The 14458-nt window shown below is 46.1% G+C and overlaps 1 long non-coding RNA gene across 1 annotated transcript; it reads left to right on the top strand.

Moving 5' to 3' along the window:
• The first annotated feature begins 3148 nt into the window (after positions 1–3148).
• LOC103639889 (uncharacterized) lies at positions 3149–5796 on the top strand. Its single transcript, XR_559594.2, has 2 exons — positions 3149–3551; positions 5605–5796. It is a non-coding gene; the product is annotated as an uncharacterized lncRNA (long non-coding RNA).
• Positions 5797–14458: the final 8662 nt, after the last annotated feature.

Raw genomic sequence — 14458 nt, 5'->3', positions numbered from 1 at the left:
TATGTGTTGAGTATCTAATCGCCAAAACATTTATAGAAATGGCCCAAGGGCACATTTCCATTTCAGTCTTCCCCTTTTTGGTGATTTATGCCAACACATCAAAAGCAACTCAAAACGCAACAACATTTTCAAAGGTAAGCTAAAGATTGTAAATTCAAGACCAATTAATCTCACATAGGATTTGGTATATTTGGATCACTTTTGCCACCACTTAGTTTATTTTCACGAAGCAAATTATTTTTCCTATCTCTATGTCAAAAACACTTGTTTTGACAAATCAAAAGATCTTTCAAGAGTAGTTTTGATCAAATACCAAAAAACTCCCCCTTTTCCCATAATCAATTTTCTCCTCCATAAGAGAACAATTTTTGCAATAACAGGGTTTTGATCAAACACCAAGAATTCTAACATTAAAATTTTGAAATTCACAAGTGGTTGGCTGATCCGGTTGATTTGGCCTTAATTTCTCCCCCTTTAACATTAATCACCAAAAAGGAGAACTATTTGGCCCTTTAACCTCATTGCCACACAAAAATGTCAAATAAGATCAAAGGCAATGAGAAAACACAAATAAGAAATTGGGACAAGATACATTGATACCGGAATGCAGTGGAAGCCCTTTCTTTGTCCAAGCTCACCTTTTCCCTTTCAATTCAACTTTGAGACTATATCAAAAGTACTCATGCAAGAACGTTAGTCTCAAAGGATCAAGTTGTAGTACATCCTCCCCCTAAACATGTGCATCATGTGCATAGGGACTTGTGAGGTCCGGGGATGACTTATACAACTTGAGCACCAAAATTAAGCAAGTAAAGACATTAAAGCTTAAAGTAACATGATCAAAGGCATAAAACACATGTATGCTACAGATCAATCCAAGTTCCACTAATCTAAGACATTTAGCTCACTACACAGCCTGCAAAACCTTTTCTCATCCAAAGGCTTGGTGAAGATATCAGCTAGCTGGTTCTCGGTGCTAATATGATAAATATCGATATATCCTCTTTACTTGTGGTCTCTCATAAAGTGATGCTGGATGTCTATGTGCTTAGTGCGACTGTGTTCAACAGGATTATCTGCCAATTGCATTGCACTCTCATTATCACATAGGAGTGGGACTTTGCTCAGATTATAGCCAATGTCTCGGAGGATTTGTCTCATCCAAAGCAGTTGCGCGCAACACTGTCCTGCGGCAACATACTCGGCCTCAGTGGTGGATAGGGCAATAAATGTTTGTTTCTAAGAGCTCCAGGACACCAGGGACCTTCCTAGAAACTGACAAGTCCCTGATGTGCTCTTCCTATCAACCTTGCACCCGGCATAGTCGGAATCTGAGTATCCGATTAAGTCAAAGGTAGACCTCTTTGGATACCAGATCCCGAAGCAAGGCATAGAAACTAAATATCTAAGAATTCGCTTCACGGCCACAAGATGACATTCCTTGGGGTCGGATTGAAATATAGCACACATGCATACGCTAAGCATAATATCCGGTCTACTAGCACAAAGATAAAGTAAAGAACATATCATAGACCGGTATGCCTTTTGATCAACGGACTTACCTCCTTTGTTGAGGTCCAAGTGGTCGTATGTTCCCATCGGTGTCTTAGTGGGCTTTTCATCCTTCATCCCAAACCTCTTCAATAAGTCTTGAGTGTATTTTGTTTGGAAGATGAAGGTTTCTTCCTTGAGTTGCTTCACTTGGAATCCAAGGAAGTAGTTCAACTCGCCCATCATAGACATCTCGAATTTCTGCATCATCACCTTACTAAACTCCTCACAAGACTTTTAATTAGTAGAACCAAATATTATGTCATCGACATATATTTGGCATACAAACAAATCACCATTACAAGTCTTAGTAAAGAGAGTAGGATCAGCTTTCCCAACCTTGAAAGCATTAGAAATAAGAAAATCTCTAAGGCATTCATACCATGCTCTTGGGGCTTGCTTAAGTCCATAGAGCGCCTTAGAGAGCCTATAGATGTGGTCGGGATACCTGTCATCCTCGAAGCCAGGGGGTTGTTCCACATATACTTCCTCCTTGATTGGTCCATTGAGGAAGGCTCTCTTCACGTCCATTTGAAACAACTTAAAAGAGTGGTGAGCAGCATAAGCCAATAATATGTGTATTGATTCGAGCCTAGCTATAGGAGAAAAGTCTCCTCAAAATTCAAACCTGTGACTTGGGCATAACATTTTGCCACAAGTTGAGCCTTGCTTCTTGTCACCACACTTTGCTCATCTTGCTTGTTGTGGAACACCCACTTGGTTCCCACAATGTTTTGTTTCGGACGTGGCACCAGGCTCCATACTTCATTTCCCTTAAACTTATTGAGCTCTTCCTGCATGGCCAACACCCAGTCCGGATCCTGCAAGGCTTCTTCTACCCTGAAAGGCTCAATAGAAGAAACAAACAAGTAATGCTCACAAAAGTTAGCTAAACGTGAGCGAGTAGTTACTCCCTTGATGATGTCACCCAGAATTTGATCCACTGGATGGTTTCTTTGAATAGTCGCCCAGACTTGAGTTGGAGGTGCTTGTAGTGCTTCTTCTTGTAAACCCTAGTATAGAGTACCCATGACTTTTGTTATTGAAAATAATAAAGGAGCTCTTTTGAGTATGTGGTTTATTCATGAGGTATATTTTCTTTCAAATAAATACCAGATAAAAACACATAAACTGATGCATCATGTTGGACTTCCTTTGTTTCTGCATCAAACACAAATTTATAATTAAAACAAATCTAGCTTTGGATTTAAATTTGAACTCTAAAAAATATGGGAGCAAAGGAGCTAAAAAGAATAAAAAAATAATACTAGGTTATTGCAAAAAGTGGTAGTATTATTCATATTAGAATTTTATTTGATATTTGGAAGTCTGAGATTCAAACCTGCAATTTAAATCCATTTGAACTTTTGAATGTGGAAAACAGAAAAGAAAAAGATAAAGGAAAGGAAAAAGGGAAAACGCGTGCTGGGCCGCTGCTCCACACTTCAGCCTAGTCCACCAGTGCATGCCCATGAGACTCGTGCCGACAGGCATGGCCCACGCGTCGGACACACCATCGTGTGCTCTGCTCACTCCTATAACTGCTGTGTGGGCCCCTCTAAACAGATAACCCCTTCACGCGCACTCAACTCACTAGGAGTGGGGACCCACCTGTCATCCCTTTGCGCTGTCGCGGCAACAAACCACGCGAGATCTGCAGCGAACTTTCCCCCTTTTCCGTCGGCGTCGTTGCTGGCGAGTTCATACTCCGCTTGCCATAAAGCTGTCATGCGCCACCTCTCCTCTAGTAACCCTAACCATCCGAATCCTCTAACCTACGAAGAACCAAGAGCCTCACCCCAGCTGGAGGCCGCCGCCATTGACTTCCCCGTACACCGCCGTAGAAACCTATTGGCCGTGGTCTGGGCTTCCCCAGAGACATCGTGTGACTACCCGTGGGAATTCTAGGGCTGGATTGCCGATCCAGCCGCGGCAATTTCTTGTCGGAGCACCGTCTCCGCACCTCTTCGTGTATTGCGCCATCATCATCACGGACTCGGGTGAGCGCCCTTTCTGCACTATTACCTACACGCTGGGAATCGCCATATGGTTAGTTGGTCGCCGGGGTTGTTTAGGGTGGGCAACCACGGTCGAAACGTACGGTGAATCCGTCTGACTCCTTGGGCGACGTTCACCTGGATCTCCCCTAGTGATGACCCTCATGACCGTTCATGGGGACTGCCGCACGAGATAGCACTATTAGGATTGAGTGATTACCGTGAGGAAATGGGGAATTGGGTTCGCCGGCATGAGGGCTCCGCTGTGATCCACTGTTGCGCCGTCGCGGGCTGACCGACGAAGGAGAAGGTCTCCTAGCCGTCTGTTCAGCTGTGGGCGACTAAGATTAACCATCACGTACCACTTCGCAAGATTTGATCTGGGATGTCGGTTCGGTGATGAGTGATTTGGATTAAGTCGGGGCGTGGTCGTCTCTCAAACTTTAAAACCGGATCGAGCGGCCAGGACGGATTGCGAAGTGTTGTATCACATGATTCTAATCTGGGCCGATCGGTCGAGATCGGACGGCCAGGATTCGTTGATACCCCTTCGACCGTGCCATTTTGTAAAAGTGCCCTTGATGTTTTTAGTTATCAACCTGCAGTCCTGGTCTTTTATAAAATCATTACGCCGAGGTCCTGAATTTTGCAGAGAAACCCCTATAGAACTCCAGAATAATGCGCGCAATCCAGATAATAAATAAAATCGAATAAAAGGGTATAGGAAATGATTTCCAATGTAGAAGTAATTATAGAATCTTGTAAAATTCATAAGTAATTCAAGTTAACTCTTTATTAATCCATTCTAGTTCATTAATTATGTATTAATATTATTTATCACTTGGTAACTCTGTTTTATCATGAAAGATAGATTAAAATTATCCACATAGTTTATTCCATACCAAACACGTAAAACTTCGGAAAATCATAACTCTTTAACCGTAACTCTGAATTTAGTGATTCTTGAACCTACAATTTCGTTACGATGCGTAGAATATTATTATGCAGTATGTTATCATGATTGGTGTGATGTTAATTTCTCTTGTACCATGTTTGTTTGTATTGTTGCGATTTGATGGGCATGCAACTGAGGCTCAGCAGGTGGAAAATACTGAGCAACAGCTTGTTGAAGTCAAGTTGTGCCCTTGACCACTACTATTTACCCAATAATGTTCATGTTAATCATTATGATCTACATAGGTTATTTTGATGGGACCCAATAGGTCACCCAGTTTAGATATCTTTATACCTTGTTTACCACAAAACTTTTGGGTAGTACCTGCTATTGCTTTATGTGGTTTTGGGTGTTAAGATACACATTATTCATGATCATGCTTTTAATATCAATGTGTTTTTACTGTTCATGACAAGATCATTATGTTAATTGGAACATGGAGCGACCACCCTAGGAAAACAGTGCTACCACAAGGGTGGTATGGGACGCCCTTGGCAGACTAATTAGGAAAACTAGTGGAGGACTACCTTACCCGAAAGGGGCAAGGGAAGTAGGGGAGTGGTCGGTATAGGGAGGTTCTCGGGTTGATTTTGCTGCGATGGCTTTTCAGACGAGGGATTCCTCGCTCCTTGGAAACTATAGCGGGTTTTCTGAAGCTAGTGGAACTTTGTAAAGGCCTCGTAGTGTTACCCTGGCTCGCTTCCTTGGTAGAGGTGTATGGGATTTATGACCCCATGGCAGATGGGTAACATGACTTGTCGGTAAAGATGTGCAACCTCTGCAGAGTGTAAATTAGTATATCAGCCGTGCTCACGGTCATGAGCGGCTCGGACCCTCACATCAGTAACTTGTGGAATTAAATTTAACTAGTCATTTGCATCGCATTGTGGTTTTATTATTAATTTTTATCTATTATTACTCTAGTTTGGTATATACTTACATTTAGTAATTGCTCAGCTTTAACCATTATTTGTTGATCAGCCTTACACTTTACATGAACTCCCACCTTTGGTGAGTTCATGCACATTATTCCCCACTACTTGTTGAGCTATGATCTTTTGTGAGCTCACCCTTGTGATATATAACCCCCCCCCCCCACAGGTGAAGAGTAGGTAGCCCAGGAGGAGGTCCACAACGAGGAGTACGAGCTTATCTAGGTGGCGTCTCGTAGTCAGCTTATGGTGCCAAGGAATAATTATTAGTTCACTTTACTGTTATCACTTATTTTTGTAAGACTCTTCCGCTATGTAATAATAATATTTGTGACATTTATCTCTATACACTTGGTCATTATAGGTGTTGTTCTTCTTTGGCGCACATATGAGACGCACCTGGCTTTACCCCTTAAATCCGGGTGTGACAGAAGTGGTATCAGAGGAAATGTTGACTATAGGACGAAACCTAGATACAACTTGTAACACCCCAGGTGTTACTCAGGCTTTTCCTCTCCACACACCCACATTTGTGAATATTATCACATGTGAATGTAATTAAGCAAAAGGGCACCAAATTGAAAAGCAAAAACTCAAACATGTAATTTTCATCTCAAAAATACATACCATAAACTCATCATGCACCTCAAGGGAGGAAAATGTTCAAAACCCTAGAATAACCCTAATTAAGCCATTTAAGTGCAGAAGGGGAAAATTGGTAAAAAGACTATGAAAAACATAAAAATCGTGATGAGGACCAAATAACAAAGTTATAGTGTACTAATAAAGCTACAAAATGTAGTAAGGAAGATTGATCAATGGGGTTTTGCAAAATTCCCAAAATGACCCCTCAAGTGAAAACTCAATGGGAAATTCAGAAAATTCAGAATCTGAATTTTCACCTCTTCTTAAAGTTCAGCTGTGTTCTCTAAATTCCAAAACTCAAATCCACAAGACCCAAATATGAAAGTGGCGTCAAATTACCTAGAACATAATCTGGCAAAGTTTGAAATCAAACAAAAACCGTTTGACATGATTTGACTTGACCTTGGTCTCGGATTCCATCAGGGCGACAAACCCAACTTCACCCCCTCATACCTCGCAAATCCGAGATCTAATCCACTCAAGTGTTGTAGGAGAAACAAAGAGTAAACGACAAAGAAGAAATCGTGTGTAGGGATTTGGGAGAGTTACGAGAGGATCGCGAGCCAATTAGCGTTTGAAAATGACCAGACCGAGCGACGCCACACGTTCGATGGCTTGCGTGACCGGCCGAGCGCGGACTGGCCGCGGCAGCGCGTGTCCCGCTTGTGGTCGCCCCTGCCCCGCGCGCTTGTGTCTCGCCCTCGCCCATAAGTGCCCCCGAAGGCCTTAGTTGTCTTCACTTGTGCACCCAAAGCCCTGCCCGAGCCAGTGATCACTGGAGTTCGTCGTGGAAAGCAAGCGCCACCGCCCGCCACCACTGCCCGAGCACAGCCGCCGTGGCCAGCCTTTCCCATCGACCCCCAGCCTCACCCAAGCCCCTGGACGGCTTCCCCGAGAGGCTGTGAAGCTTTCCCAAGCTTGAGCCGAGACCCTGCCTCGCTGGACTTCGGTCGCCCACCACCGGACGTAGACCAGGCTACCAGTTGAACCATTTTCCAATTCCTTGTGCCTACGACCTCCCTGACCTCCCGTGAAGCTCCCCAACTCACTGGATTGAGCTATCCCTCCGTGTTTAGGCCGGAATCCTCGCCGCCGACGAGCTCTCCCGCTTGCGCGTGAAGACTGACCAACTCCGGCCATCTCAAACACCGACCCGCACACCGACGTGACCGCCGTGACCTCCCTAACGTCGACGACCACTTTGTTGGAGCTATTTCGCCGCCGGTGAGTCTCGCCGCCATAATCTTTGCCGCGGGTACTGTTCCGAGAACCCAGCGACCGCGGGTTAGATTAGGGTAAATCCAAGGGGGTTTTCTGTTTCATCAGTGACCCGAGGACTAGTCTGTAAGGAAAAAGGGAAGTTTACGCCAGGGACCCGAGTGCAAGATGTATTTTCCTTTCACTTTCGAATATTAAGTTAATAAAATATGTTGTAAACTTGATTAATGTATAACTTGAAGACTATTCATCCAAATTTGGTCAAACAAATTTTGCTAGATTCTGTAAAATAAGGGTTGTCAAACAAAAATATTGAAACCCACGTTTTATATATGAATTTTTAGAGTTTTGAATTAAATTAGAAAACTGCCCAAACTTTATTAATACAGAGAAAAATAGAAATACTTCTATACTGGACAGGAGAAAATTTGTAGAAATACTTGCCTAGCATATACACTGTTTAAAAATAATGAACACGCCAGTACACAAGAACAAACCAGAGAAATCCACTAAAGACTATTTCTACCCAAACCTTAGAAAAACAAAAAAAGGGATAGAAAATGGAAATCAGAGAGTGACCACATTTTTCCTAGTATGCCTAAGAGATATAGATCATAGGAAAAATATATGGAACCCTGGTCTAGTGTAATCTAAGATTATGATTTTATTTAGGCATTAAGAAATAAAAAAGCCATAGTTATAAATATTTGGGCACATGCAATAATGGCAAGTAAAATTCAGTAGACCTCTAACCACTAGTATACCACTGCAAAAATGATAAACACCCCAAACTATCACAGTAAGTGAGTTAAACAATTAGAACTTGAAATTGGCCAATACTTCCAATAAATCAAAAGAAAGATTCAAAATGTGAAACAATGAGCAACCCAATTTTTAATTAAATACTTATGATATAAACTACTAGAGAAAATATGAAACTAAGATGAAAATATGATGTATTACACCTCACCCCCTACCCCATGAAAAAGGCCATGTATTCCAAGAATTTTACCACCCCTTTCCCTATGAGCAAAATTCACCAACTTTAAGAATGACTGCTCTTGCGCAAAGAAGAAGATAGAAAAATTAGAAAATCTGTTGTTTGACATTTTTCAAATATAGTAGTAGTAGAAAGCACCATTAAGCCCTAAAACTTTAGAAAATCACCATAAAATGACCAGTAGGTATCTGTCGGTGTTTTGGGTCCGACCGCACACCCGGGGTTGCCCCTCAAGGTGTTTTTAGGAGTAGGACGGTGTCGACGACTGTAGCAAAATGGTTCGTGCCGATCACACGAGGGACAGTGGACAAGATTTATAGGTTCGGGCCGCTTAGAAATGCGTAACACCCTACGTCCTGGTGAGTATGTAACGAGGTTACAAGAGGGCTCTCTGGATTGAAGACATAGAGAGTTAAGGTGGGTGGCTAAGTAAGATAGGGTCGATCGTTCTGAAGGGGTGCCCCCTAGGCCTTATATACTCGACCGTGGGGCAGTACATGTGGATATGATAACAACAAGTAGCTAAAAGGTAGTGAACCTCTTGAGTTTATCCCTACGTAACCTTCGCCGACTTATCCTCGTACGACTCTGTTGCATGAGGGCTCCAGCGCGGGAAAGTCGGGTCTCCGTTGCAATTTACTCGTTCGATGTTGTGGGCCGTCCGGGTTTGCATCAATCCGGTCTTACGTCTTCTCTGCTTTGTTGGTTGTTTCTCCCCAGGCCCACGAAGGAATGACCTTACGATTTATTGGGCCCTTGGGCCTTTCGTGAGGTCTTTTACTCCTTTAGTGGACCCGGGGGATATCTATCCCCCACAAGCCCCCGATCTTTGGGTTAATTTAGAGGTAATCAACCCAAAGATCCCAGGTCCAAAAAATGACTTCCTGCTGCCTTCTCTTGCTCCGATCACTCATTTGACCGAAGCTTAGTTTCGTGCCTGTGCCTTAGAGGTCGGCATTTCGATTTGTAGGATTCTGAACTTCATTGGGTGCGCCGGAGGTGCACCCAATGGGTGTAGCCCCCGACCTTTGAGTAGATTTTAGAAAACAATCTACTCGAAGGTCTTCCCCAGAAATTATCTCCATTTGTGCTCCTGCATCTTGGTTGAGGGTTGGTCTTTTAATCTTGTCCCACGCCTTAGAAGTCGGCACTATTTCGGCTTGGAATGATAATCCATGGGGTGCACCGGAGGTGCACCCAATGGGTGTAGCCCCCGACCTTCAAATGGATTTTTTAAGGATAATCCATTCGAAGGTCTTCCTTTTGTGCCTCTTTGCTGAAAATTATCCCTTTCGTTTGTAGAAATTGGCATGAAGCTATTTGCATTACACTTTGGAGGTCAGCATTATGTCATCAATATTTTGTTGCAGAGGTCAGCATATATTTTGTCTTTAGCAGCCGAGTTTGCAATCCATCCATATCTTGCTAGGTACTGCAATTTATTTGCTTCTGCGACTGATTGGACGTTTGATGGACGTTCTCTGTCCAGTCTTCACGTCGCTTCTGTCGGCCATATATTGTACTTCGCTGGCTATATTTGGCTTTCCTCTGATCCTTACTGATATCTCATTTTTGTCTTGAGGTATTTACTGCGTTCCCTGCACGGATGTGACCGTTTTGAAAAATATACTGATAATTCCTGGGCGTCCCCCCCAATGGGTGTGGGCAAGGGACGGCTTGGTACGCTGAGTGTTTTATCCGGCTGCCTTCAAGTAGTAATGCGATGGGATGGCTAGTGTAATCATATCCTTTGCGCTGTTGACCGGAGTCCCAATGGGTGTAGTGTTGCATGAAACGGCGTCAGCCGCCTGACGTGTCTCCAGACGGGTGGAAGTGCTTATTGAATGCTTTGCGACTGTTCAGTGACCACGGTTGGAGGTGAGCGGTTGCCTTTCCCTTCTATAAATAACGTCGTTGCTCCTCTGGTTTTTTCACATCTCTTCGCTGTTCTTTACTGCATCCTTCTCTTCCCTTCTGTCTGCTTCCTCCATGGGCAAGAGTAACAAACGCAAGCGTGAGCCGACTCCTCCATCGGAGGACTTCGGCGACTCGGAATACTCGGAGGAGGAGTTCTCCTCCGAGTCCGAGGGGTCTCCGGCTCCCGTCTCTCCCCCGGCGTCGTCTGATGATTCAGAAGACTCCCAGGGGATTGCCGCGGAAGTCTGGACGTACATCCGGGCCGTCGAGCGCTCCGGGCTCGAGGGCTCGGATGAGTCGGAGTTCTCCTCGGACGACGAGGACTCGGACGGCAGCGAGGACGAAGATGACGACGACGACGACGGCGACGACGACGACGGTGGCGACGGCGACGGTGACGGCAGCGGCAGCGGCGGGGGCAGCGGCGGCAAGGGCAGCACCAGAGGCGGCAGCAGCACAGGCAGCACCAGAGGCGGCAGCAGCAAGGGCAGCACCAGGGGCGGCGGCGACAACGGCAGCACTAGGGGCGGCGGCGGTGGCAGCAGCAGCAAGGCCAGTGGCTAAACGCCACTGGTCTTTAGATATTAGTATAGTGTAGTTAGAATAATGTAGTAGTAATGTAGAGTAGTATAGTGTAGTATAGTAGTAGTAGTAATGTAGTAATAGTAGGGAAGTACCAACTCGCAAAGAGTTGGTTTGTAAGCTTATTATCTTCCCCTTAATGAAAAACTGACGTTGGCCCCTTCTCGATGACTCGCTTTCCCTGATTATAGAACTGATTCTTTTGAGAAAGTAGATGAATAACTTGTGCATCACGCTGACGCTTCCAGAAGTAGCTGCCGAGTGATCTTGTGGTCGGTGTCGGCGTTTTAGAAGCAACGCCGAGCGATTGAATGTCGACGTCGTCATTTTAGAAGTAATGTCGAGCTTTTGAGTATGAGATCAGCGTTTTAGAGGCAATGCCGAGTGAGTGATGGTCGACATCGGCATTTTAGAAGTAATGTCGAGCGATTGAATACGAGATCAGCGTTTTAGAGGCAACGCCGAGTGAGTGAAGGTCGACGTCGGCATTTTAGGAGTAATGCCGAGCGACTGAATACGAGAGCAGCGTTTTAGAGGCAACACCGAGTGACTGAAGGTCGACGTCGGCATTTTAGAAGTAATGCCGAGCGATTGAATATAAAATCAGCGTTTTTAGAGGCAACGCCGAGTGATTGAAGGTCGACGTCGGCATTTTAGAAGTAATGCCGAGCGATTGAATCACGAGATCAGCGTTTTAGAGGCAACGCCGAGTGATTGAAGGTCGACGGCGGCGTTTTAGAAGTAATGCCGAGCGATTAAATACAAAATCAGCGTTTTAGAGTCAACGCCGAATGATAGCCGGCCGCATGAGTTATTTTGAGGATGATAACCGAGTGATGAAGTGGCACGTCGGCTTTTTGGAAATAACTGCCGGATGACCACGTGGTATGCTGGGGTTTCGGAAATAACCGTCGGGTGATGACTGGGCACTTTTTGAAGCGGTATCTGGCTCGAGAATATCCCATAAGAGTTGCGCTTTTAGCCGCCTTTGCTTTCCGTGCCCTAGTTCTTGCATTCCCGCATCTGAATCTTCTCTGCCACTCGCCTCCTACTCTGCTCGCTGGTAAAAATCGAGATGGCGCCCAAGAGGAAAACTGCGAGCTCGTCTGCTGCGGTGATCCCTCCAATCGACCCCAACAGCCAGTTGCCTTTCGCAGGTAACCATATGTCCATTATTTCCGAAGCTGAACTCCTCCACCTCGTATCCATCGGGGTTCTTCCTCCGCGGGAACTCTGTTCTTGGCGGATTTGCCGCGGGACTACTGTCCCAACAGAGGATACCCACGAGTCTGTAGTTTACGCTCCTTTTCTTCTCCGCGGCCTCGGCCTTTCCATCTCTCCCTTTTTCCGCGGCCTCCTTGATTTCTACCACATTAACTTGACCCATTTGAACCCTAATTCTATTCTGCAAATCTCCATTTTCGTCCACTTGTGTGAAGCCTTTCTCGGCGTGCTGCCGCATTTTGGTTTATGGAAGTATCTGTATCATTGTCGCCCTGGGATGGCCGGGGGACAACATCAGTTGGTCGGAGGTGCCAGTTTGGAGATGCGCCGTGGACGGAAAACTGAGTATCTTGAGATTCCCCTCAAGGATAGCATTAAGGGGTGGCATCTAGAGTGGTTCGTAGTTGATAATTATGGAAATTCTCTGCCCTCTCGGTCGGGAAGACAGCCAGACGTTCGCACTCCGAGCTGGACCGAGTCTCCCGCAGATCAGGAAGTGGCTGAGGCAGGTGTGTTGCTAGCTGAAGTAGGACTGCTGAAAGAGAGAGGTCTAACTGCTGAAGCTGTGGTCACTGACTTTGTTTTCAAGAACATTCAGCCACTGAAGGACAGGGCCTATCCGGCATATCTGTATCGAGGGCTAGCCGATTCAACTCGGGTTACCAATAAGAGAATTCCTTCTGTAGACTTGGTAAGCCGACTTGAAATGATCCTCAGGGGTAAGGTTTCAAATGTTGGTGCTCCAGTGGCATACTCGGCCTGGAACCTACCTCCTCCCAAAGCTTTCACCCTTTTTGTGTCAAATCCGCCTGTGACTGATGGCAATTTGGGCCTTAGAGTGCGACCTTCTGCTTAAGAGGTCAGTACTTTGGTTGCTTCGCTTGGGGAGATTCCCGATGATGAACGGCAGGTTTATTTTGAAGTGCCCCTGAACCCTAGTGATGTGGACATAAATGACATGCTTGATCTGTTAGCTGAGGATTCATCCGACGCTGCTCCTGTTGGTACGTTGGCAGTGGTGCCCCTTCCAGAGGTTGATACAACTTTGGATGTCCCGAAACCTGTCATTACTCGCCCGAGGCGCCCTAGCCGAACCATTCAGCCTGAGCCTTCTGCTGATGAGCAAAAGAAAAAGAGAAGACGCCTCCGGCGAGTATCTAGTTTTGATGAGGACGCCGGTACCTTAGTCCTTGCTGCTGAAGATGTGCCTGCAACTGGCCTTACTGACGCTGACCCCAATGGGTGTACCCAAACTGTTGCTGATCCCAATGTGGGTGCTCCATCTGTTGTTGATCCCAATGGGGGTGCTGCTTGCGTTGTTACTGTGGAAGATGAGGAGGAAGAAAATGAAGCTCCTTTAACTCGGAAAAACAGTCGGCAATTCATCGCCTGCGGTGGAAGTAGTGGAGTTCCTTCTCCTGCTTTGTCCGCCCTCATTGGTCTGCAAGAACTGTCCCTGGCCAACTTTGATCAAACTCTTGAGGATATGGTCCCAGAGGACTTGTTATCAGAGCCAGTGGATGATGATGCAACAGAGACTTGCGCTGCCGTGCCCGATGCTGGGTTGAGGTCATCCCGCGCCTCGTCGACCTTAGAGCGCGATCTCGAGGGTCGGGATGCTGACTTGGATTGTCCTGGTTCCATGGAAGTGGCTGAAGGCCCGTTAACCTTAGAGGTGGTTACTGCAGAGAGCCTGGGCCCCAAGAATGGTGCTGACATATGCCCAGCCCCCGAGGATGTCGCCGGGGATGACTTAGCTCGGGCGAAGAGCGTAAGCCACTGCCCAGCCCCCGAGGGTGTTGCTGGGGATGATCCGACTCAAGTGGGCAGCGCCAACTGTGACCCAGCCCCCGAGGGTGCCCGAGCAGGGTCTCCTTCCTGCACTTCCATGGACGTCCACGCGGGTTCACCTCCACACTCTGGCTGCATGGTGGTAGCCCAAACTCCGGATCAGGGAGTCGCTTTAGAGGGCAGCATCCCCGCTGATCCGGCGTTTGGCTCTGTTGAAGGCACTGAGCTGATTCCTACTGGTCCGTTGCAAGCTGCTTCGGGTGGTGGTCTTGCACCTGGTTATCAGCTGATTTCTCCTGATTTGGGGATCCCTTCGTTCTTTTCCAACCTCCAGGTACTGTGCTGTACTTTAGCTTGATCTTTACGTTGCATGAACTTTTGTCATTATGTTCATCTGTTCTTCTCATCAGGCTTTGGTGGATGGGATGGCCAGCCAGCTGAGATTGCAGGGTGTTTTTGTCCCAGAAGTGGCTTCGTCTCTTGCGTGTTGGAATCCAGTGTCGCTTCATCGTCGTGTATCCGAGTTGGAGGCAACTAACGCTGGTTAGTGCCCTTCTTTCTTCTTCTTCTTCGCCTTTTTCTGTGGACTGTTTTACCTTCTGACCTTGTTTTGTTTGATTACCTCTTGATAGGAATGACTCGGCAG

Source organism: Zea mays, chromosome 1 (genome assembly GCF_902167145.1).
Source record: "Zea mays cultivar B73 chromosome 1, Zm-B73-REFERENCE-NAM-5.0, whole genome shotgun sequence".
Taxonomy (NCBI): domain Eukaryota; kingdom Viridiplantae; phylum Streptophyta; class Magnoliopsida; order Poales; family Poaceae; genus Zea; species Zea mays.
The sequence above is the reverse complement of the archived record's forward strand: the minus strand, read 5'-3'. Positions and strand labels throughout refer to the sequence as shown.